We start from the raw sequence: 22,539 nt of genomic DNA on the forward strand, positions 1-22,539 counted from the left end.
CTTCAGCTGCAGAGTTGAGAATAGAGTCTAAGGTTGTAAACGGTGGATGGCGGGAGATAAGTGAGAAGACTACTGTGGTTGGCCAGGCAGGAGATGAAAGTCACTCAGATTAGGATGGTAGTAATGGAGGTGGCTTCCCCAGTGGCTCAGTGGTAAAGAATCTGCCTGCAATGCAGGAGACTCAGGAGACCCAGGTTCGATCCCTGGGTCAGTAAGATCCCCTGGAGGAGGGCATGGCAACCCACTCCAGTATCCTTGCTTGAAGAATCCCAGACAGAGGAGCCTGGCTGGCTACAGTCTATTGGGCTGCAAAGAGTCTGACATGACTGAAGTGACTTAGCACAGGACTGCAGAATGGGGGTGATAAGAAAGGGTTAAATTACAGGTATATTGTGAAGGTTCAGCCAAAAGTATATGCTGAAGGGTCAAGACAAGGTGTGTGTGAGACAGAGAGAGGTGATAGAACCAATTCTTTGGTTTCTGGACTAAGCAATCATTGACTGGTGATGTCATTTACAGAGACGAGGAATTCTGGGAAACAAGCTGGCTTGGGGGATGGAAATCAAGAGACCTGGTTAAATTAGAGTTATGCAAGGGGAGACATGATTCAGTTGGGCATAGCATTTGCAAGTTTAGAGATATTTGTGTTGGAGATATGCCTGTGGGAGTCATCAGCATACACATGGTCATGAGATGAGGGGAGATCAGGAGGAAAGGCAGCATAGAGTTTGGGGGAGTTGGCAGCAGGGAAGATGCGGACATCCTCTTCTGATTCCTATTTTTTCAGTGAAATCAGAAGAAAGATCATTTGCTGAGAGTGACATGGTAGAGAAGAGACTGGAGGTTTGAGGAGAGGGGAGACAGTGTGAAATCTCTATGTGTGATGTTGTATTTTATATAACATTTCTAGGTGTTTGTTTTGGAACAGAGTTTTGTGTCATTCAAGGAGCAGTTTGCTGTGGTAGTTCACTTTTACAGAAAGGAAAAGGTCATTTTAAAAGACATGTAGTTACTTCTAATCATCCTATCCTTGGCAGCAGAGAAAAAAGAAACAATCAGAAATCAAAAATGTTTCTTACAGATTTCCAGTTCCCTGAGGAAGCAGGGTGGGGGAGGGAAGTATTGGGAGTTTGGGATTAGCAAATGCAAACTATTATATATACCATGAATACACAACAAGGTCCTACTGCATAGCACAAAAAGCCGTTTTCAGCATCCCATAATAAACTGTGTGGAAAAGAATATGAAAAAATACATGTGTGTGTGTATACTGAATCACTTTACTATACAGCAGAAATCGGTGTACAACAGATCTTTAAATTGTTAACATTTGCACCCCTCCAAATATTCCTGAGAAGTTCAGTCTTGTTGTCATTTGACATCTGCTTGTCCTCATATTTCAGCAGTGTATCTTGGGGAACCATAACTTTGGTCACTTGACGTACCACTAATTGCACAAAATACACGTAATGTGTTGCTCATCCAGGGAGAGTGCATTGGGTCTTCTTGTATTATCTAAAATGAAAGAAATGGCATGTTTATCACAAAGCAAAATAGCCATGGCCAAAAAAAGTATGTGTACACAAAATCACAGGCATATTCCAACTTACCACTGACATTTAGCTATTTAAAATGATGTAAAGCAGAAAGAGCCAAGAAAAACATTACCGACTCAAGTCTTCAAAGCTGTATTACAAAGGCAGGGTATTAAAAAAGCAGAAGAGCACTCCAGAGAGAAGAAACCCAGCTCCACCCACCAAAACTCCAACACAAGCCTCCCTAACCAGGAAACCTTGACAAGCCACTGATAGAACCCCACCCAAAGTGAGGAAGCTCCATAATAAAGAGAATTCCACAAATTATCAGAATATAAAAAGGCCACCCCAAACGCAGCAATATAACCAAGATGAAGAGACAGAGGAATACTCAGCAGGTAAAGGAACAGGAGAGTTGCCCACCAAATCAAACAAAAGAGGAAGAAGTAGGGAATCTACCAGAGAAGGAATTCCGAATATTGATAGTGAAAATGATCCAAAATCTTGAAATCAAAATGGAAACACAGATAAATAGCCTAGAGACAAGGATTGAGAAGATGCAAGAAAGGTTTAACAAGGACCTAGAAGAAATAAAAAAGAGTCAAAATATAATGAATAACACAATAAATGAGATCAGAAACACTCTGGAGGCAACAAAAAGTAGAATAACGGAGGCAGAAGATAGGATTAGTGAAATAGAAGATAGAATGGTAGAAATAAATGAATCAGAGAGGAAACAAGAAAAACGAATTAAAAGAAACGAGGACAATCTCAGAGACCTCCAGGACAATATGAAACGCTCCAACATTCGAATTATAGGAGTCCCAGAAGAAGAAGACAGAAAGAAAGATCATGAGAAAATCCTTGAGGAGATAATAGTTGAAAACTTCCCCAAAATGGGGAAGGAAATAATCACCCAAGTCCAAGAAACACAGAGAGTCCCAAATAGGATAAACCCAAGGCGAAACACCCCAAGACACATATTAATCAAATTAACAAAGATCAAACACAAAGAACAAATATTAAAAGCAGCAAGGGAAAAACAACAAATAACACACAAGGGGATTCCCATAAGGATAACAGCTGATCTGTCAATAGAAACTCTTCAGGCCAGGAGGGAATGGCAAGACATACTTAAAGTGATGAAAGACAATAACCTACAGCCCAGATTACTGTACCCAGCAAGGATCTCATTCAAATACGAAGGAGAAATCAAAAGCTTTACAGACAAGCAAAAGCTGAGAGAATTCAGCACCACCAAACCAGCTCTCCAACAAATTCTAAAGGATATCCTCTAGACAGGAAACACGAAAAGGGTGTATAAACCCGAACCCAAAACAATAAAGTAAATGGCAACGGGATCATACTTATCAATAATCACCTTAAACGTAAATGGGTTGAACGCCCCAACCAAAAGACAAAGACTGGCAGAATGGATACAAAAACAAGACCCCTCTATATGCTGCTTACAAGAGACCCACCTCAAAACAAGGGACACATACAGACTGAAAGTGAAGGGCTGGAAAAAGATATACCACGCGAATAGAGACCAAAAGAAAGCAGGAGTGGCAATACTCATGTCCGATAAAACAGACTTTAAAACAAAGGCTGTGAAAAGAGACAAAGAAGGCCACTACATAATGATCAAAGGAACAATCCAAGAAGAAGATATAACAATTATAAATATATATGCACCCAATATAGGAGCACCACAATATGTAAGACAAATGCTAACAAGTATGAAAGGGGAAATCAACAATAACACAATAATAGTGGGAGACTTTAATACCCCACTCACACCTATGGACAGATCAACTAAACAGAAAATTAACAAAGAAACGCAAACTTTAAATGATACATTAGATCAGTTAGACCTAATTGATATCTATAGGACATTTCACCCCAAAACAACGAATTTCACCTTTTTTTCAAGTGCTCATGGAACCTTCTCCAGGATAGATCACATCCTGGGCCATAAATCTAAACTTGATAAATTCAAAAAAATCGAAATCATTCCAAGCATCTTTTCTGACCATAATGCATTAAGATTAGATCTCAATTACAGGAGAAAAACTATTAAAAATTCCAACATATAGAGGTTGAACAACATACTTCTGAATAACCAACAAATCACAGAAGAAATCAAAAAAGAAATCAAAATATGCATAGAAACTAATGAAAATGAAAACACAACAACCCAAAACCTGTGGGACACTATAAAAGCAGTGCTAAGAGGAAAGTTCATAGCAATACAGGCATACCTCAAGAAACAAGAAAAAAGTCAAATAAATAACCTAACTCTACAACTAAAGCAACTAGAAAAGGAAGAGTTGGAGAACCCCAGAGTTAGTAGAAGGAAAGAAATCTTAAAAATTAGGGCAGAAATAAATGCAAAAGAAACAAAAGAGACCATAGCAAAAATCAACAAAGCCAAAAGCTGGTTCTTTGAAAGGATAAATAAAATTGACAAACCATTAGCCAGACTCATCAAGAAGCAAAGAGAGAAAAATCAAATCAATAAAATTAGAAATGAAAATGGAGAGATCACAACAGACAACACAGAAATACAAAGGATCATAAGAGACTACTATCAGCAGTTGTATGCCAATAAAATGGACAACGTGGAAGAAATGGACAAATTCTTAGAAAAGTACAATTTTCCAAAACTGAACCAGGAAGAAATAGAAAATCTTAACAGACCCATCACAAGCACGGAAATTGATACTGTAATCAGAAATCTTCCAGCAAACAAAAGCCCAGGTCCAGATGGCTTCACAGCTGAATTCTACCAAAAATTTCGAGAAGAGCTAACACCTATCCTACTCAAACTCTTCCAGAAAATTGCAGAGGAAGGTAAACTTCCAAACTCATTCTATGAGGCCACCATCACCCTAATACCAAAACCTGACAAGGATGTCACAAAAAAAGAAAACTACAGGCCAATATCTCTGATGAACATAGATGCAAAAATCCTCAACAAAATTCTAGCAATCAGAATCCAACAACACATTAAAAAGATCATACACCATGACCAAGTGGGCTTTATCCCAGGGATGCAAGGATTCTTCAATATCCGCAAATCAATCAATGTAATTCACCACATTAACAAATTGAAAAATAAAAACCATATGATTATCTCAATAGATGCAGAGAAGGCCTTTGACAAAATTCAACATCCATTTATGATAAAAACTCTCCAGAAAGCAGGAATAGAAGGAACATACCTCAACATAATAAAAGCTATCTATGACAAACCCACAGCAAACATTATCCTCAATGGTGAAAAATTGAAAGCATTTCCCCTAAAGTCAGGAACAAGACAAGGGTGTCCACTTTCACCGCTACTATTCAACATAGTTCTGGAAGTTTTGGCCACAGCAATCAGAGCAGAAAAAGAAATAAAAGGAATCCAAATTGGAAAAGAAGAAGTAAAACTCTCACTGTTTGCAGATGACATGATCCTCTACATGGAAAACCCTAAATACTCCACCAGAAAATTACTAGAGCTCATCAATGAATATAGTAAAGTTGCAGGATATAAAATCAACACACAGAAATCCCTTGCATTCCTATACACGAATAATGAGAAAGTAGAAAAAGAAATTAAGGAAACAATTCCATTCACCATTGCAACAAAAAGAATAAAATACTTAGGAATATATCTACCTAAAGAAATTAAAGACCTATATATAGAAAACTATAAAACACTGATGAAAGAAATCAAAGAGGACACTAATAGATGGAGAAATATACCATGTTCATGGATTGGAAGAATCAATATAGTGAAAATGAGTATACTACCCAAAGCAATTTACAAATTCAATGCAATCCCTATCAAGCTACCAGCCACATTTTTCACAGAACTAGAACAAATAATTTCAAGATTTGTATGGAAATACAAAAAACCTCGAATAGCCAAAGCAATCTTGAGAAAGAAGAATGGAACTGGAGGAATCAACTTGCCTGACTTCAGGCTCTACTACAAAGCCACAGTCATCAAGACAGTATGGTACTGGCACAAAGACAGACATATAGATCAATGGAACAAAATAGAAAGCCCAGAGATAAATCCACACACATATGGACACCTTATCTTTGACAAAGGAGGCAAGAATATACAATGGAGTAAAGACAATCTCTTTAACAAGTGGTGCTGGGAAAACTGGTCAACCACTTGTAAAAGAATGAAACTAGATCACTTTCTAACACCGCACACAAAAATAAACTCAAAATGGATTAAAGATCTAAATGTAAGATCAGAAACTATAAAACTCCTAGAGGAGAACATAGGCAAAACACTCTCAGACATAAATCACAGCAGGATCCTCTATGATCCACCTCCCAGAATGCTGGAAATAAAAGCAAAAATAAACAAATGGGATCTAATTAAAATTAAAAGCTTCTGCACAACAAAGGAAAATATAAGCAAGGTGAAAAGACAGCCTTCTGAATGGGAGAAAATAATAGCAAATGAAGCAACTGACAAACAACTAATCTCAAAAATATACAAGCAACTTATGCAGCTCAACTCCAGAAAAATAAACGACCCAATCAAAAAATGGGCCAAAGAACTAAATAGACATTTCTCCAAAGAAGACATACGGATGGCTAACAAACACATGAAAAGATGCTCAACATCACTCATTATTAGAGAAATGCAAATCAAAACCACAATGAGGTACCACTTCACACCAGTCAGAATGGCTGCGATCCAAAAATCTGCAAGCAATAAATGCTGGAGAGGGTGTGGAGAAAAGGGAACCCTCCTACACTGTTGGTGGGAATGCAAACTAGTACAGCCACTATGGAGAACAGTGTGGAGATTCCTTAAAAAATTGCAAATAGAACTACCTTATGACCCAGCAATCCCACTTCTGGGCATACACACCGAGGAAACCAGAATTGAAAGAGACACATGTACCCCAATGTTCATCGCAGCACTGTTTATAATAGCCAGGACATGGAAACAACGTAGATGTCCATCAGCAGATGAATGGATAAGAAAGCTGTGGTACATATACACAATGGAGTATTACTCAGCCGTTAAAAAGAATTCATTTGAATCAGTTCTGTTGAAATGGATGAAACTGGAGCCGATTATACAGAGTGAAGTAAGCCAGAAAGAAAAACACCAATACAGTATACTAACACATATATATGGAATTTAGGAAGATGGCAATGACGACCCTGTATGCAAGACAGGGAAAGAGACACAGATGTGTATAACGGACTTTTGGACTCAGAGGGAGAGGGAGAGGGTGGGATGATTTGGGAGAATGCCATTCTAACATGTATACTATCATGTGAATTGAATCGCCAGTCTATGTCTGACGCAGGATGCAGCATGCTTGGGGCTGGTGCATGGGGATGACCCAGAAAGATGTTATGGGGAGGGAGGTGGGAGGGGGGTTCATGTTTGGGAATGCATGTAAGAATTAAACATTTTATTTTATTTTTTTTCACTTTCTTTTTTTTTTATTTTATTTTATTTTTTTTTTAGTTTTTTATTTTTTACATTTTAAAATCTTTAATTCTTACATGCATTCCCAAACATGAACCCCCCTCCCACCTCCCTCCCCATAACATCTTTCTGGGTCATCCCCATACTATCATGTGAATAGAATTAAACATTTTAAAATTAAAAAAAAAAAAGGAAAACCTAATGAATGGAAAAAAATAAAATAAAATAAAATAAAATAAATAAAAAAAATAAAAAAGCAGAAGAGATCTGGTTACTCATTAAGAAAAATGAAAGGTTGTAAAATGTACAATTCAACAGAAAGTGAGAGGTAATAAAATGTTTAAAAATGTCTTTTAATAGATGGTCAGAAAAGAGCCTCAACAGTGAACTTTTTGATATGAGTTTGTAGATCATCCTCTAAGAGTGGTTCTCAAGTTCCCTTGGGGGCTATTCAACATGCAGATACCCATGCCCCTTTCCTGGAGACTTGGGAAATAATGTTAAGTGAAGAGAAAATAAGGCAATATTTCCAAATATACACCACAATTATGTAAACTAATTGATGCAAAAAAGTTTTAATGAAGAACTTCACAAATGTATTAATAATTTTATAACCTGCAAGCATAGAAACAGATATATTCATAATCATATAGACATTTTAAAAATTATCCATTTTGTGTGATCAAAGGTAACAGATATCTCATGCATGGATTAGATGAAAGAATAGCATACCAACCTCTTTACTGAACAATCCCCAATCTCAACAGCTAAAAGCTTTTGAGCTTTCAAGACTAGGTTCTCAAGTTAGCTTTGAAACTTCAGCAGGAAGCCTGCAAATGGCTTCTGGTGGCAGTAATGGCTCATATCATTTGTATTGCTACAAATCACGTCTTTATTATAAAGTCCATAATAGAAGATTTTCCTCTTATAAAAGCTTGACGTTTTAAAAGGACTTCATATTTTGATATAGTGTAACAGATTACACTGAAAAGGGCCAAGGAATATCCAGGCCATATCTTTTTGTCGAGTCATCATTTATGGAGCTGAACAGATAATTGAGATTTCAATGCACAGCTATATTTTATCTTATTTTATGTTATTATAGTTACCTTTGGGAAATAATAAATCTCAAATTTTGTGACTGAAAATAGTTATTTTATAAGGGACTGTATTTGGAAATATTGATTTATAAAACTTCACTAAAACTCAACATTTGCCTAAACTAAAGTACACCTAAATATGATACATCATGACTGTACAGCTTTCATAAATATAAACCAATAGAAAGCAAGATTTTCTTGGTTAGCTATAAATATATTATATATAATATATAAGATAGAAGAATGCATAACATATAATATATAATATCAAGGGTCTAAAATTTGGTCTCTAGAACGAAATATAATAGTCACGGTTTATAGCAATAAAATGAGAAGGACAGGTGCAGATTCATAAAACCTAAGTTTGGGGTGTTAAAAAAGAGACAAGGAACTTCCCTGGTGGTCCAGAGGATGGGACTCTATGCTCAGGGGAGTAGTGGGATCAGCCCCTGCTCGGGGAGCTGTATCCCACATGCTAAAGCTAAGACATGGTGCAGCCAAATACATTTTTAAAAAGAGAGAGAGAGAGAGACAAGAGGTCCAAAATGGAGTCACTTGTGCTAAACCCACATCACCTGAGTTATAAATATATTAATTGTAGTTTTGGCCTTTTCCAGGTAGGCAATCTTAACTAGTCAGAAAAGTACATATATCACTTTCAAGTCTGGAGTTTCCTGGTCAGCACTAGTGAGGTAATCCAACTGACAGACACTTGCTGTGCTCCAGAGGAAGGTGACCTTGCCTGAAACAATCAGGTCTCTTTTAAAATAACTTCCTTGACCTGACTCCTTCTACCTGTAAAAGGCTTCCATTTTCTATGGCTCTTCAGAGCTCCTTTCAGTCTGCTACATGGGATCCTGCTGGACTCGTGAATCACTGAATAAAGCCAAAAGCTTTAAAACTGACTCACCTGACTGAATAAAAAGCAGAGACATTACTTTGCGGACAAAGGTCCATATAGTCAAAGCTATGGTTTTCCAGCGTTGGACCAAAAAGAAGGCTAAGTGCCCAAGAATCGACACTTTCAAACTGTGGTGTTCGAGAAGACTCTTGAGAATCTCTCGGACTGCAAGGAGATCCAACCAGTCCATCCTAAAGGAAATCAGTCCTGAATATTCACTGGAAGGACTGATTCTGAAGCTGACACTCCAATACTTTGGCTATCTGATGCAAAGAACTGACTCACTGGAAAAAGCCCTGATGCTGAGAACGATTGAAGGCAGGAGGAGAAGGGGGTGACAGAGGATGAAATGGTTGGATAGCATCACTGAATACGTGGACATGTGTTTGAGCAAACTCCAGGAGGTGGTGAACGACAGGGAAGCCTGGTGTGTTGCAGTCCATGGGGTTGCAAAGAGTTGGACATGACTGAGCAACTGAACAACCACAGTTGAATTTTGTTTTTTAACAAGGAAAAAAGAACTGTATAGAAAGCTCTGAATAACTTGATCATCATAATAGCAGTAAATTGAATAATTTGCTTTCAATATGAATAATTTAGAGTTCACAGCTAGGTCATACAGTTGCATGCAAATTCTATAACTGTAATATATATTGGTTTAAAATGCTATAATTGTTTCATATTTTTGTAAAGGAGGAGTTTTGCTGTTTTTTCTTATGGACAATGGAGAACAGAACCTTGTAAACTGGACAGTTTCTAGAAACAAATTATGTAGCCTATTTGATTAAAGTATTCCCCAGATGGCTCAGACGGTAAAGAATTCACCTACAATGCAGGAGACCTGAGTTTGATCCCTGGGTTCAGAAGACCCCCTGGAGAAGGAAATGGCAACCCACTCCAGTATTCTTGCCTGGAGAATTCCACAGACAAAAGAGCCTGGTGAGCTACAGTCCATGGGGTCACGAAGGGTCGGACATGACTGAATGACTAACACTTCAACATACCCCAGAGGAGTGAGGGTGAAGAGAGGCATGTCCCCACTGTACTCAGGGGCTGAACCTGAGCTACAGACAATAAAGGAAGCGGAATGATTCCCTGCCTGCCTAGTCCTGATCACCGGACTGCTTTGGCAAGGAGACAAAAAAGGACCTCGGAAAACTGAGCTGCAAAGGTATGCCTTGGACGGTTTACACTCACGCCTAAGTGGGCTAACAGAAGTCAAGATGACAAAAAGAGGAAACAGATCATGGATCCAGACTCCTGAGGCTGGCGAGAGTCCCTGTCATGAAACAGGAGAGGAGACTGGGATGACTCACTCACTGAAAGATGGGATGAGGAAAGGCTAGCTGCCTGGCTTCTCCATGCTGAGAAGATGACCATGGTCAGAGAATGGGACTCCTGGTCACGCAGTGCAACTTTGGACTAACTGTAATAGATTTCCCATAGTCCTTTCTAACAGAAAGCATACAAGATACCATGAGAAAGAGAGCTTGGAGTCAACTAGCTCTTGTTTTCCTTGAAATCTCTTCTGCCCCGCCCACCATTACACTGCAGTCCTTTGGCACTAACCATGGTCAGTCTATTTGTAAGGACACCCTCCATGTGATGGTCTCACCCAGGGGAGTGTCTTCAGGCAAGCAGTGAAATGCTCATACCAGGACAGAGGAGGTTCTCCTTTCTGGAACCAGCAATAAGAATGTGTTCTCTAAAGGGCTGTAGTGATCCTTGTTTCTTTTAAGGGGTCTGAATTTCATAAAAAATTGAGAGTCTGAAGAGTTTCTGAAGCAAATATTGATCTTATTGGATGTATTCCTTTTTAAGGAAAGCAAAGAGACATTAGGTAAGCTCAATAGGGCTCAGGCACTGAGGGACCAGACCATCAGGCCATGACTTTTACATCTGTGGTGAAGATGTTAAAATAGTCGAGTGACAATCCATGTACAGAGTGGTTTGTAAACACAGATTTCAGGAGCCTAATATAGGAATGACATTTACCAGGATAATTCAGGAGTACTCTGGTTTTAAAGTAAGTATGATGATGATGAAGTTGCTCAGTCATATCCGACTCTTTGCAACCCCATGGACTGTAACCCACCAGGCTCCTTGGTCCATGGGATTTTCCAGGCATGAACACTGGAGTGGGTTGCCATTTCCTTCTCCAGGGGATCTTCCCAACCTAGGGACCGAACCCAGGTCTCCCGCATTGTAGGCAGACGCTTTACCATCTATGCTACCAGGGAACTTAAGGTAAGAAGATCTATAAAAGTCTTAACTACTTAATTATGACATACTTTGTCTGTCAGTGGTGAGCAGATCTTTGCTTCTATATGTTTCGCATTGTGGACTATATAACTAAGTTAGTTATAACTGACATTAACAGTCAAACATTAGAATGCCAAGTATTATGAAACAAGAGTTTTGCAGGCTGGATGGGTATTAAGACAATTCCTGAGTTTTGGAATCTGCTCTGGATCTCTCCTAAATGATCATACAGTTGTCCCTGAGTATCCCCAGAGGATTAGTTCCAGGACCACTGTGCCCCTTCCCCCATGGATATTAAACTCTGAAGATGCTCAAGTTCCTTATATAAAATCACACAGTATTTGCATATAACTTTTGCATATCCTCCCCTGTACTTTAAAATCATCTCTAGCTAATGTATAATAGCTAATACAATGTAAATGTTATGTAAATAGCTGCCTACATGCAGGAAATTCAAGTTTTGCTTTCTTGGAACTTTCTGGAAATTTTTTTCAAATATTTTCAATCTGCAGTTGGTTGAATCCCTGGATGTGGAAGCTGCAAATATGGAAGGGCAACTGTAACTAGTTTCTTACAGCTAAAACAGGGATATTCATTGAGGGATCTGGCTACTGAGCCAATCATTTCACTTCTCTAGGACTCTTCTTGAGAGACTCTCAGCCATGCTCACAGTAGATCAACTCAGTCTTGCACAGGTACTCACTTCTAATGGCACGGTGGTGCAAAGATCAAAATAGTTTACTACCTGAACAAGTGCTAAAGCAACTGTCAGTAATTGCTTCAAACCTGATTTGCGGTGTAGAACAAGATGGCAGAGGAGTAGGTGGACGTGGAGTACATCTCTCTCCATGGATACATCAGGACTACCCATTCAGACACAGAAGTGCTTGCCGAACACCAGCTGAGAGCAGACGGGAGCACCCGACCACTGGAAAAGAGTGTATAGAACCATGCAAATACTCGGTAGGACAAAGGAAATAGGGGGAAAAGCAGGAGTGTTACTAGGACTACACCTGCCCTCGGTGGGTGCTGGAACTGAAGCAGGGGTCCAATCCCCACACTGGGGCAATCGTCTGGGTCACAGGAGAAACATTTGAGGCTGAGAGTGAAACAGCTGATCTGTGGCAGCCTAAATGGAGTGAGAATGTGTCAGCCCTTGCCACAGCCACACATACCCCGGACAGGGAAGCAGGTGCCCTGCAAGGCACAGCAGCTGGAAGCTGGAGCACCGGATTGTGGAGCAATTCCAGGGTGAGGGCTGCTGTTGACTGTGGCAAGAACGACCTAGGAGATGTGAGGGAGGAAATTGTGTTGGAAAGTGCCTGTGGCAGAAAGCCAGGCAGCCATGGAAGCAAGACGATACTGCCGGAGCCATCACCATAGCCTCTCTCTCCCCACAGGCCAGCACTGGCAGCTGAACAGTAGAGAGGCTGACCCATCAAACCCCTGACTGCACTGAACTACAGAGCAGGACCCCATCCAGGGTGTTCCTCAAAGTGACTGATGCACTGAACTACAGAGTAGGACCCTCAGCTGTGGGGCCTCTCTCTGTGCCTGACACACTGAGCAATAGCGAAGGACCCCAGGCAAGGGAGATCGCTAAGTGCCTGAATGTGTGGAGCTACAGAGAAACACTAGCCAAAGAGATCTTCTGATTGCCAGCTACCAGAGACTCAAAAAAGATTCTGATAGGGCAGTAACTCCTACAGTGAAGGCAGTCCATATCCCTGAATACTTGGTGCTGTCACGGTCCCTGTGACCCAAGCAGCTGTGCCACCTTCATGCTCAACCCTCACTGGGGCAGAGCTGCCACAGGCAAAAAAAAAAATATTCCTGCATCTATTCACATGGCGTTGCTTCAGTCGTGGCCAACTCTGCGACCCTGTGGACTGTGGATTTCCAGGCATCTCTGTCAGGGTAGTTCTCCAGGCTAGAATATTGGAGTGTATTGGCCAATATTGGTTGCCATACCCTTCTAGAGCACTGTATTTATTGCTGCCCTAGCTTCCAACTATCCTGAGCGCTCAGTGCTGCCAGAAACCCTGTGACCCAAGCAGCTGTACCACCTCCACCGCTGGCCCTCACTGGGGCAAACCCAAGTCCTCTAGGGCAGCCTCAGGAACAAACCCAAGTGGACGACCCATGTACAAAGGTGGAAATAAACCACAATTGAAACCCAGGGGCAGTGTGGCTAAGAAAGAAGACCCAAAACCTTCCCACCAGCTGTACAAGCTGCAGATTAAATCCACACGATCAACTAGGCAGACTCTGTGTCTATGGGAGATATAAAAGGACACTGAGAGCGCCCACAAAAGAAAATGCACTATTTCCTATAGCTGTGTACATTGGAGGCAAGAACACACAGGAGTAGGACCAGATTAGAGTCTGAGTTGCCCCCACAGCAGGCCCAGAGACCAGCACAGTGTTGGAAGGCACCCCAGGAGGGCGAGGTGGACTGTGACTCCCAGCGATGGAAAGGACAGTGACAGCAGTGACTCAGGAAAAATATTTACGCTTCTTATATTTTGACTTGTTCTGCGGTTTCTTTTGGACGTTTTTTTTTTTTTTTTTTCTTTTCCCCCTCTATTTTAGTTGTCGATTTTATTAGCACTATGAAATACAAATAAGCTTTTAAGGGTTTTTTTTTTTCAGTCACTTTTTATTGTTGCTATAAATCTCTACCTCTACATTGGCCTTTTGCAGTTTTGTGGAGTTTTCTTTTTTTAATCCCTTTTTTAAAATTTTAATTTAAAAAATTTAAACATATTATTATATTTTTCTACATTTATTAATTTGTTTGCTTTTCCTACTACCGGGGACCAGCCCCCGTTGGATCCAGGGTATCCGAAGCATGGACGGCGTGGCAAGAGAGATATATAGATATATATAGAGAGAAGGAGAGAATTTGCAGTTAAGAGAATAGAGGAGAGAAAAGAGGCTGATATTCCTTGGTTTACACAGAAAGCCAATAAAATCCCAGACAAGGGACTTGCACTGTTCACATAGGCCACAGGCGCCCTCTAGAACAGCGTAAGGTGCCCCCACCTTGGGGACATTCTCGAGTGGATCTTAGAAGCCGAGGGAGGAAAGTGAACTCAGATGGCCCCTGAGCTCCAGGGAATTAGCCTGAAAAAGAGATAAAGAGAGAAAGACAGAGTATAAGACAATTACAATTAGTGCTTGTCCCTTATGAAAGCAAGACGTACAACAAGAAACGTTTAATACATGGTTAGCAACCAACATACCTGCACTGAAACACAGCCCTGCAATTTAAGTTGGAGCTGAATCATGTCCACGTCAACAGAAGAGCAAAGCTTTTGCAGCTCTGCAGTTTTATCTTTTATTTCATCAGTGGCAACATCAATTGGCTTTAAATGAATCTGCTGTTCATAGTGTATAGCGATCCTCTTCTTCACATATGAAAATGAGTTTGAAGCTATTAAAGATTAAGATTGACAAATAAGTTTTTAAGATAGCAAATCAAATAGCCAAATTAAAACAAAAATCTACTGTGCTTAATTCTCCCCATATTTTCTCTGGAAAATCCCTTAGAAACCAAATAGGTGCCTTATTACTTCAGGACTGAAGGAGAAATTCTCTCTGAGACGACTCAGACTAAGCATGAATTACATAATTACATATGGCAAAGGAATGGTTTATAACATAGCATGTTTGCGTAAGTGAGTGACTGAACAGCAGGACAATAAACGATTAAAATTTCAATTACATTTTCCTGCTGACCAGCTGCTGCTTGTATGTATCAAAAAAGATCATGTCAAACAAAGAAGTTATGCCAAGTCCTACTTACTAGTCAAGATTGTACGGCCTTTGCACTGTTCTTCTATACAGCCTTGCTTTTTGCCTGACAATGTATAAGGAGCCTCAAAAACAAATCTGTTGATATTATGGCTTCTTTCAAACTCAGTTTTTCTTTCTGTGAGTTCTTTATTATTAAAGTAGGGCTTCCCATAAGTGACTTGGATATGAGCATATTTGGGATCAAGCTCTTTGACATTTACCTGGAAACTAAGAAAGTTTTTTTTTTTTAATTTAAAACAGAAGGGAAAACGGGGTACATGTAACCTACTAACACCTCTGAGATCAACTGAGGAACAGTCATTGAATACACTGTGAGATGTATACACACTTGGAAGAGGTCTTTGCTCTTTCTTCAAGGATTGTCTCCTTCTGATTATTAAGAAGTTACAGAAGCCTATTTGGAGATTATAGAAATGTGGACAGAAAAAACTGCAATGCTACCACTCAGCAATGACCATCATTTACATTCTCATATATTTCCTTGTAATCTTTTTTTCTATGCATATATATTTATTGACAAACCAGAGATCATGCTGAGCATTTCCTTTTTTAAAAATTTACTTTTATTTGCTTTTATTTTATGTTCAATTTCTTTCTTTAAAAAATTTTTATTTATTTTTAAAATTTTTTAATATAAATTGATTTATTTTAATTGGAGGTTAATTTCTTTATAATACTGCACTGATTTTGCCATACATTGACTTGAATCCACCACGGTTGTACATGTGTTCCCCATATATTAACATGGCTAACTGAACATTTGAATTCCACCTCAAAAAATACCTATTACAGAGAGGATTCTCAGAAGATGCCAGAGCACCAGACATCTATCTCCTTACAGAGACAATAGTTACACCATCATTACCTATCTGATGGAACAATTTTGCAACTGTGGAGTCTGTTGAAGACTTGCAACTTCCAGGGGAAGGCTTGGACAGAAAATTACCTTAATTTTGATTTTGTTCAATTTTAACTCTGGGCATAATGGCAGTAACCCATACCACATCCCTGAAATACTACGGCAGATAGCTGTGTGCATATTCTTATAACAGCTTGTAGGAGCCACGATGAACAAAGACCCTGTCTTCCAAATATTGTGAATCTGTGCTATGATTGCTGACTGCTGCTTCTGATCACAGGGGGACAGTCAAGGGGGCTGTGGCCATTTTTATACCACCTCTTCCCTTTGTTGCAATGCCCTCCCCCTCTGCCTAAAGTGATTTTCAGGGGATTTAACAGACCAGCACCTTTCCTCTCCTCTCCTCTTCATTTTCCTCTCCATCCCCTCTTAGGAGCTGGACATCCAATACTAGACTGTTCAAAGGTAACTGCATAAATGAGGGTGACTAGAAAGTCACTGTGCATGCTCAGGGGAAGGCACAGGCTCAGAAAAGATTAGAGAAGACCCCAAATTTACACCTCAGGCTGATTCTTGGGACAGACACAGCTTACAACAATTAAAAACAAAAACAAAACCCAGGAAACTCTGGGACAGGGACAGAATCTGATTTCCAGAAAGATCACAATATTAAATTCAAATGTCCAGTTTTCAACAACAAAAAATTGCAAGGCATACAAAGAAATAGGAAAGTATGGCCCATTCAAAACAGAAAAAGAAACCAATAGACATTATCACTGAAAATAAGTGATAGGAGATCCCCTAGAAAAAGAGATTAAAACAACAGTATTCATGATCAAACAACTAAAAGAAGTGGTGGGAAAAGTCAAGGAAATTATCTATCAACAAAATGCTGATATCAATAAATAGCTAAGAAAATCGAAAAGGAAACCAAAACTTTTTTTTTTCAGAGCTGAAAATTACAATAACTGAAATGAAACATCACCAGAGGGATTCAAAGACACATTTCAGCAGGTATAGCCAATGTGAAGATAAGACAATGTCAAAGATGGATCAGAGGAACACAAAGGAAAAAAATTGAAGAGGACAGAGGCTATGGAACCTGAGGAATATCATCCAGCAGGTGAACATGCACACTATGGGAGTCTTTGAAGGAGAAAAGAGAGAGAAAGGGGCAGGGAAACTATCTGAAGAAATAATGGGTGAAAACTCAAATCTTATGAAAGACACGAAAGTCAACAAACTCCAAGCAGGGTAACTCAAACAGATCCATGCTGAGACTTATGAAAATCAAATGTCAAAAGTCAAAGCCAAAGAGAGAATTTTTTCTTTTTTAAAAAATCAATGTTTTTTAATTGAAGGCTAATTACTTTACTATGGCAAAGAGAGAATTTTGCAAGAAGTGAGAGACAAAGATTGTCACATACAAGAAATCCTGAGTAAGGTCAGATTTCTCATCAAAACCTTGGAGGTCAGAAGGCAGTGGACTTTAAAGAAAAAACAAATCTATCAACCAAGAATTCTATATCTTGCAAAACTGTCCTTAATAGTGAGGGAGAAAATAAGACATTCCCAGATAAAGAAGAGCTGAAGGAGTTCACTACCACTCAGTTCACTTCAGTTACTCAGTCGTATCCTACTCTTTGCGACCCCATGGACTGCACCATGCCAGGCTTCCCTGTTCCTCACCAACTCCCAGAGCTTGCTCAAAATCATGTCCACTGAATCGGTGATGCCATCCAATCATCTCGTCCTTTGGCATCCCCTTCTGCTCCTGGCTTTTCCAATGAATCAGTTCTTTGCATCAGGTGGCCAAAGTATTGGAGTTTCAGCCTCAGCATCAGTCCTTCCAAAGAATATTGAGGGTTGATTTCCATTAGGATGGACTGGTTGGATCTCCTTGCAGTCCAAGGGACTCTCAAGAGTCTTCTCCAGCACCACAGTTTAAAAGCATCAACTGTTCTGCGCTCACCTTTCTTTATAGTCCAACTCTCACATCCATACATGAATACTGGAAAAACCATAGCTTTGACTAGATGGACCTTTGTCAGCAAAGTAATGTCTCTGCTTTTTACTATGCTGTCTAGGTTGGTCATAGCTTTTTTTTTTTTTGTCATAGCTTTTCTTCCAACAAGTAAGTGTCTTTTAATTTCGTGGCTACAGTCACCATCTGCAGTGATTTTGGAGCCCAAGAAAATAAAGCCTGTCACTGTTTCCAATGTTTCCCCATCAATTTGCCATGAAGTAGTGGAACGGGATGCCATGATCTTCATTCTTTGAATGTTGACTTTAAGCCAGCTTTTACACCACTAGGCTTGCCCCATATGAAACACCAGAGGGAGTCCTGCTGATCACAATGAAAGAACATCAGACAGTAATTCAAACCTGTATGAAGGTCTTGGTAAAGGTAAATCCATGGGTAATTATAAAATCTAGTATTATCATAACAATAGCAACATATTTCTCTTTTTTGATTGCCACATGATTTAAGAGACTTTACATTAAAATATTATTAGTCTATAGGACTTTCCTGGTGGTCCAGTTGTTAAGAATCCTCCATCCATTGCAGGGGACATGGGTTCAATCATTGGTAGGGGAACTAAGATCTTACTACAAGACAACTAAGCCAGGGTACCACAACTAAAATAGCCCCTGTACCACAATTACTGAACCCATGTACTCTAGAGCCCACGCTCTGCAACAAAAGCAGCAATACACTGCATTAACAGAATGAAGGAAAAAGAAACAAACCATGACCATCTCAATCAATGCAGAAAATGCATTTGACTAAATTAACACCTTTTCATAATGAAAACACTCAACAAACTAGGAATACAAGGAAATGACTACAATCTGACCAAGGGCCACTGTGGAAAACCCATAGCCAACACTGTATTCAATCCTGTGACAGGGATAGAAATTTTCTTAGCAGCTTTTAAAACTTCTCCCAAAAGCCTAAATTCAAAAATTCTTTCTTTTCTTTCCCATTAAATATCTAGATTTCTTGCAAGAAACCTAAGGAAATAGTTGACGTTAATTATCTGCCTAAGACAAAACATAGAAAACAAATAAAAAGAGGTCAAGACTGATTTTAACCTTATAAAAAATAAAGCATATGGTAAAACATTCAAGCAGTACATGAGACTACACTTGAAAAATAAATGTTTTTCTTCTCTGTAAGACTCTAGTCTATCTCCTTAGGGATAACTATTAACACTTTTGTATCATTCCATCTATGGCTGATTCATACTGAGGTATAGCAAAAAAAAAACAAACCCACAATATTGTAAAGTAATTATCCTCCTATTAAAATAAGTAAATTAAAAAGCAACTTGGCATCATTCCAGAAATTTCCTAAGCAGACACAAGTGTGTGTATGTAAATATCAGTTTTCACAAATGTAATCATCCTGCCCATAATGTCTGCATCTCACCTTTTTCTCTCAAGAATGTATCTTGGTTTGTTCATATCAATACTTATAAATTTTTTAGGTAGTTTACCTATATCCATTGTGAGGGTAGTACCATTTCCTTAACAGTATGGACACAGATTGTTTCCAGGTTTTTGTTATATAAATCTTATAGCAATAAACATCTTAAAGGTACTTCTTTGTGTACATCTACAAGATAAAATCTTGAATGCAAAATTACTGGATCCAATAAAACATACGTTTAAAATACTGGAAAATATTGCCCACTGTTCTTTAACCTGTTTGTGCCCTTAAGCAGATTTTGTTCTTTGGCAAGTGAAAGAGTGTTTTAAATTTTAACTTCACATATTAACAAAGAAGAAGGATTTTAAAAGTAGCAACTGCTTCTTTTCTCTGTTGCCTATGAAGAGTGACTGAAATATTGTGTTTACAAAGAGGGTCAGGAGTCCAGCTGCCCGATGGTGGTTTCTCATTAGTGCCTGTTGGCCAGGTTTTCAGAGGCAGCATAATGTAGAAAACTGCATGTTTTTCTGCAAGCCTGGCTTTCTAATAACTTTCCATTTATACTATCAGTAGTGTGGTAGCAAGCCTAAAACTTACTGGCTACAAAAGAGAAATTTCTCTACGGTCTTAATTCAATAAAACAACACAGAAGACGGGAACTGATAAGCAGAGAGGTTTTGCCAAATATTAGTGAATTCTGGGCCTGTCAGTATACCTACTTTTAAAGGTCCAAGGCATATGTTCAAGGTAAAATCATCTCCATAAGATATAGCTAAATTTATAAAGTGAAGAGATCATTTTCATGGTAGAAAATGAAGTGTCTTTACCATCGCCAAGGGCTTTTCACTCTGGCAATGCTGGAAGTGTTTTACAGAGCACCATGCACATCACAGTCACTCGGTACGTATTTCTGGGGCCGGCAGATCTTGCACTGTATTAAAGGTCTTTCCTACCTTAAAAATCAGCTCTCAACCTGAACATGCCCATGGTGACTAAGGACAATCAGTCATTCCCATTGTGCTCTTCCGCAATTCTGTCTATCTGGAACTATGCGTTTCTAAGAAACAGCCTCTCTTGCTGGAACCTTTCTCATCCTTGCCTTGGCAGGGTCTAGTGGGATGGATCATCTTTAGATCAAGGCATCTCTCCTAAACCTACATCACTGCAAATATAACTACTGAACTAAGGCTATCTTAAGAGTGAAAGGTGTGTCATAAGATGATTTTTCTTTTAAAATCACATTTATTTATTTTTATTTTTGGCTGCATTTGATCTTCTTTGCTGCGGTGTGTGGGCTTTCTCTAGTTGTCGTGAGCTGGGAGTACTCTCTAGCTGTGGTGTCCGGGATCCAGAGCCCAGGCACACTAGCTTGGCGCACAGGTTTAGGTTCCCCACAGCATGTGGAATCCTCCTGGACCAGGGATCAAACCAGTGTCTCCGTCATTGGCAGGCAAACTCTTGCCCACTGGACGACCAGAGAAGTCCCACCTAAGATGATTTTAATCATAAAGTATGAAATTGACACTCATGCGGCACAACAACATTAACAATAATGGCTAACTTCTATTGAGCATGGTAGTTTCTGTTATTATCAAATGCTTTCTTATATATCAGGAACTCTAATCACTTTCCATACATTGAATAGTTTAATCCCTACAACTATCAAGGATGTATATTGTCACCCTGCTTATTTAACATATATGCAGAGTACACCATGCAACATTTCAGACAGGATGAAGCACAAGCTGGAATGAAGATTGCCAGGAGAAATATCAGTAACCTCAGATATGCAGAGGACACCACCCTTATGACAGACAGTGAAGAGGAACTAAAGAGCTCTTGATTAAATTGAAAGAGGAGAGTGATAAAGTTGGCTTAAAACCCAATATTCAAAAAATGAAGATCATGGCATCCTGTCCCACTACTTCATGGCAAATTGATGGGAAAACAATGGAAACAGTGACAGGCTTTACTTTCTTGGGCTCCAAAATCACTGCAGATGGTGATTGCAGCCATGAAATTAAAAGATGCTTGCTCACTGGAAGAAAAGCTATGACCAACCTAGACAGCATATTAAAAAGCAGAGACATTACTTTGCTGACAAAGGTCCATCTAGTGAAAGCTACGGTTTTTCCAGTAGTCATGTATGGATGTGAGAGTTGGACTATAAAGAAAGCTGATGTTTTTGAACTGTGGTGCCAGAGAAGACTCTTGAGAGTCTCTTGGACTGCAAGGAGATCCAACTAGTCCATCTTAATGGATATCAACCCTGAATATGCTTTGGAAGGACTGATGCTGAAGCTGAAACTCCAATACTTTGGCCACCTGATGCAAAGAACTGACTCATTGGAAAAGGCCCTGATGCTGTGAAAGATTGAAGGCAGGAGCAGAAGGGGATGACAAACGATGAGATGGTTGGATGGCATCACCGACTCAATGGACATGATTTTGAGCAAGCTCCGGGAGTTGGTGAGGAACAGGGAAGCCTGGCATGGTGCAGTCCATGGGGTTGCAAAGAGTAGGACACGACTGAACTGAACTGAATTCATGCAACACTCTATGGGGAAGGCACTATTATTCAGTTCATTTTACTAATGAGAACAATGAGGCCCAGAGAGGTTAAGTATATTCCCCATGGTCACACAGCTAGTAAGTGGCAGAGAATGGAGATCTGAATCCTTCTCTCTGATTCCAAAGCCCCTGTCCTTTCTTTTAGGATCTGGAAAGACTCTATTTCCCCTTCTTCTCCTCCACCAGCTAAAAAAGGAAAAAGTCAGAAGTAATGTACCACATCTGGAACTAATAAATAATGATTTCAAAATGCAGGGCATGTTACCTTGTCTGAATCCTGAATTATTTTGACGTTCTCTGTACCAAATTTTTCACCATAAAGTTTAACAAGTCTCAGGGAAATCTCTGAGAGGCTGGTGAGTTTTGCTTCTTTATAGATATACTCCTTTTCATCCTCTTCTTCAAAAAAGACTATTATAAAGGTAAACATAGAATACTTTATAAGCATTATGAGCAAATGCAGCATTTAGAGAACATCTACTAAGTAATCAGAAATAATGTATTTGCTAGATTTTAAATAATAGTTCTAGAAGCCACATGCATACATTGTAGCTGAAATAAATGAGAACGTTCAAACTCACAGTCATATGAGCATGTC

General features: G+C 39.3%; 1 protein-coding gene across 1 annotated transcript in view; it reads right to left on the minus strand.

The window, feature by feature from the left end:
* Positions 1-1,260: 1,260 nt before the first annotated feature.
* LOC138930844 (uncharacterized) overlaps positions 1,261-22,539 on the minus strand; it is a 66,268-nt gene continuing 44,989 nt past the window's right edge. The window contains exons 7-11 of the mRNA XM_070291237.1: positions 22,207-22,352; positions 14,505-14,695; positions 14,305-14,385; positions 12,046-12,187; positions 1,261-1,515 (exon numbers count right to left, since the gene is read on the minus strand). The gene's annotated coding sequence lies outside the window, so the exon portion shown is untranslated. The remainder of the gene's footprint in view (positions 1,516-12,045; positions 12,188-14,304; positions 14,386-14,504; positions 14,696-22,206; positions 22,353-22,539) is intronic.

The sequence above is a fragment of the Ovis canadensis genome, chromosome X (genome assembly GCF_042477335.2).
Source record: "Ovis canadensis isolate MfBH-ARS-UI-01 breed Bighorn chromosome X, ARS-UI_OviCan_v2, whole genome shotgun sequence".
NCBI classification, from domain to species: Eukaryota; Metazoa; Chordata; class Mammalia; order Artiodactyla; family Bovidae; genus Ovis; species Ovis canadensis.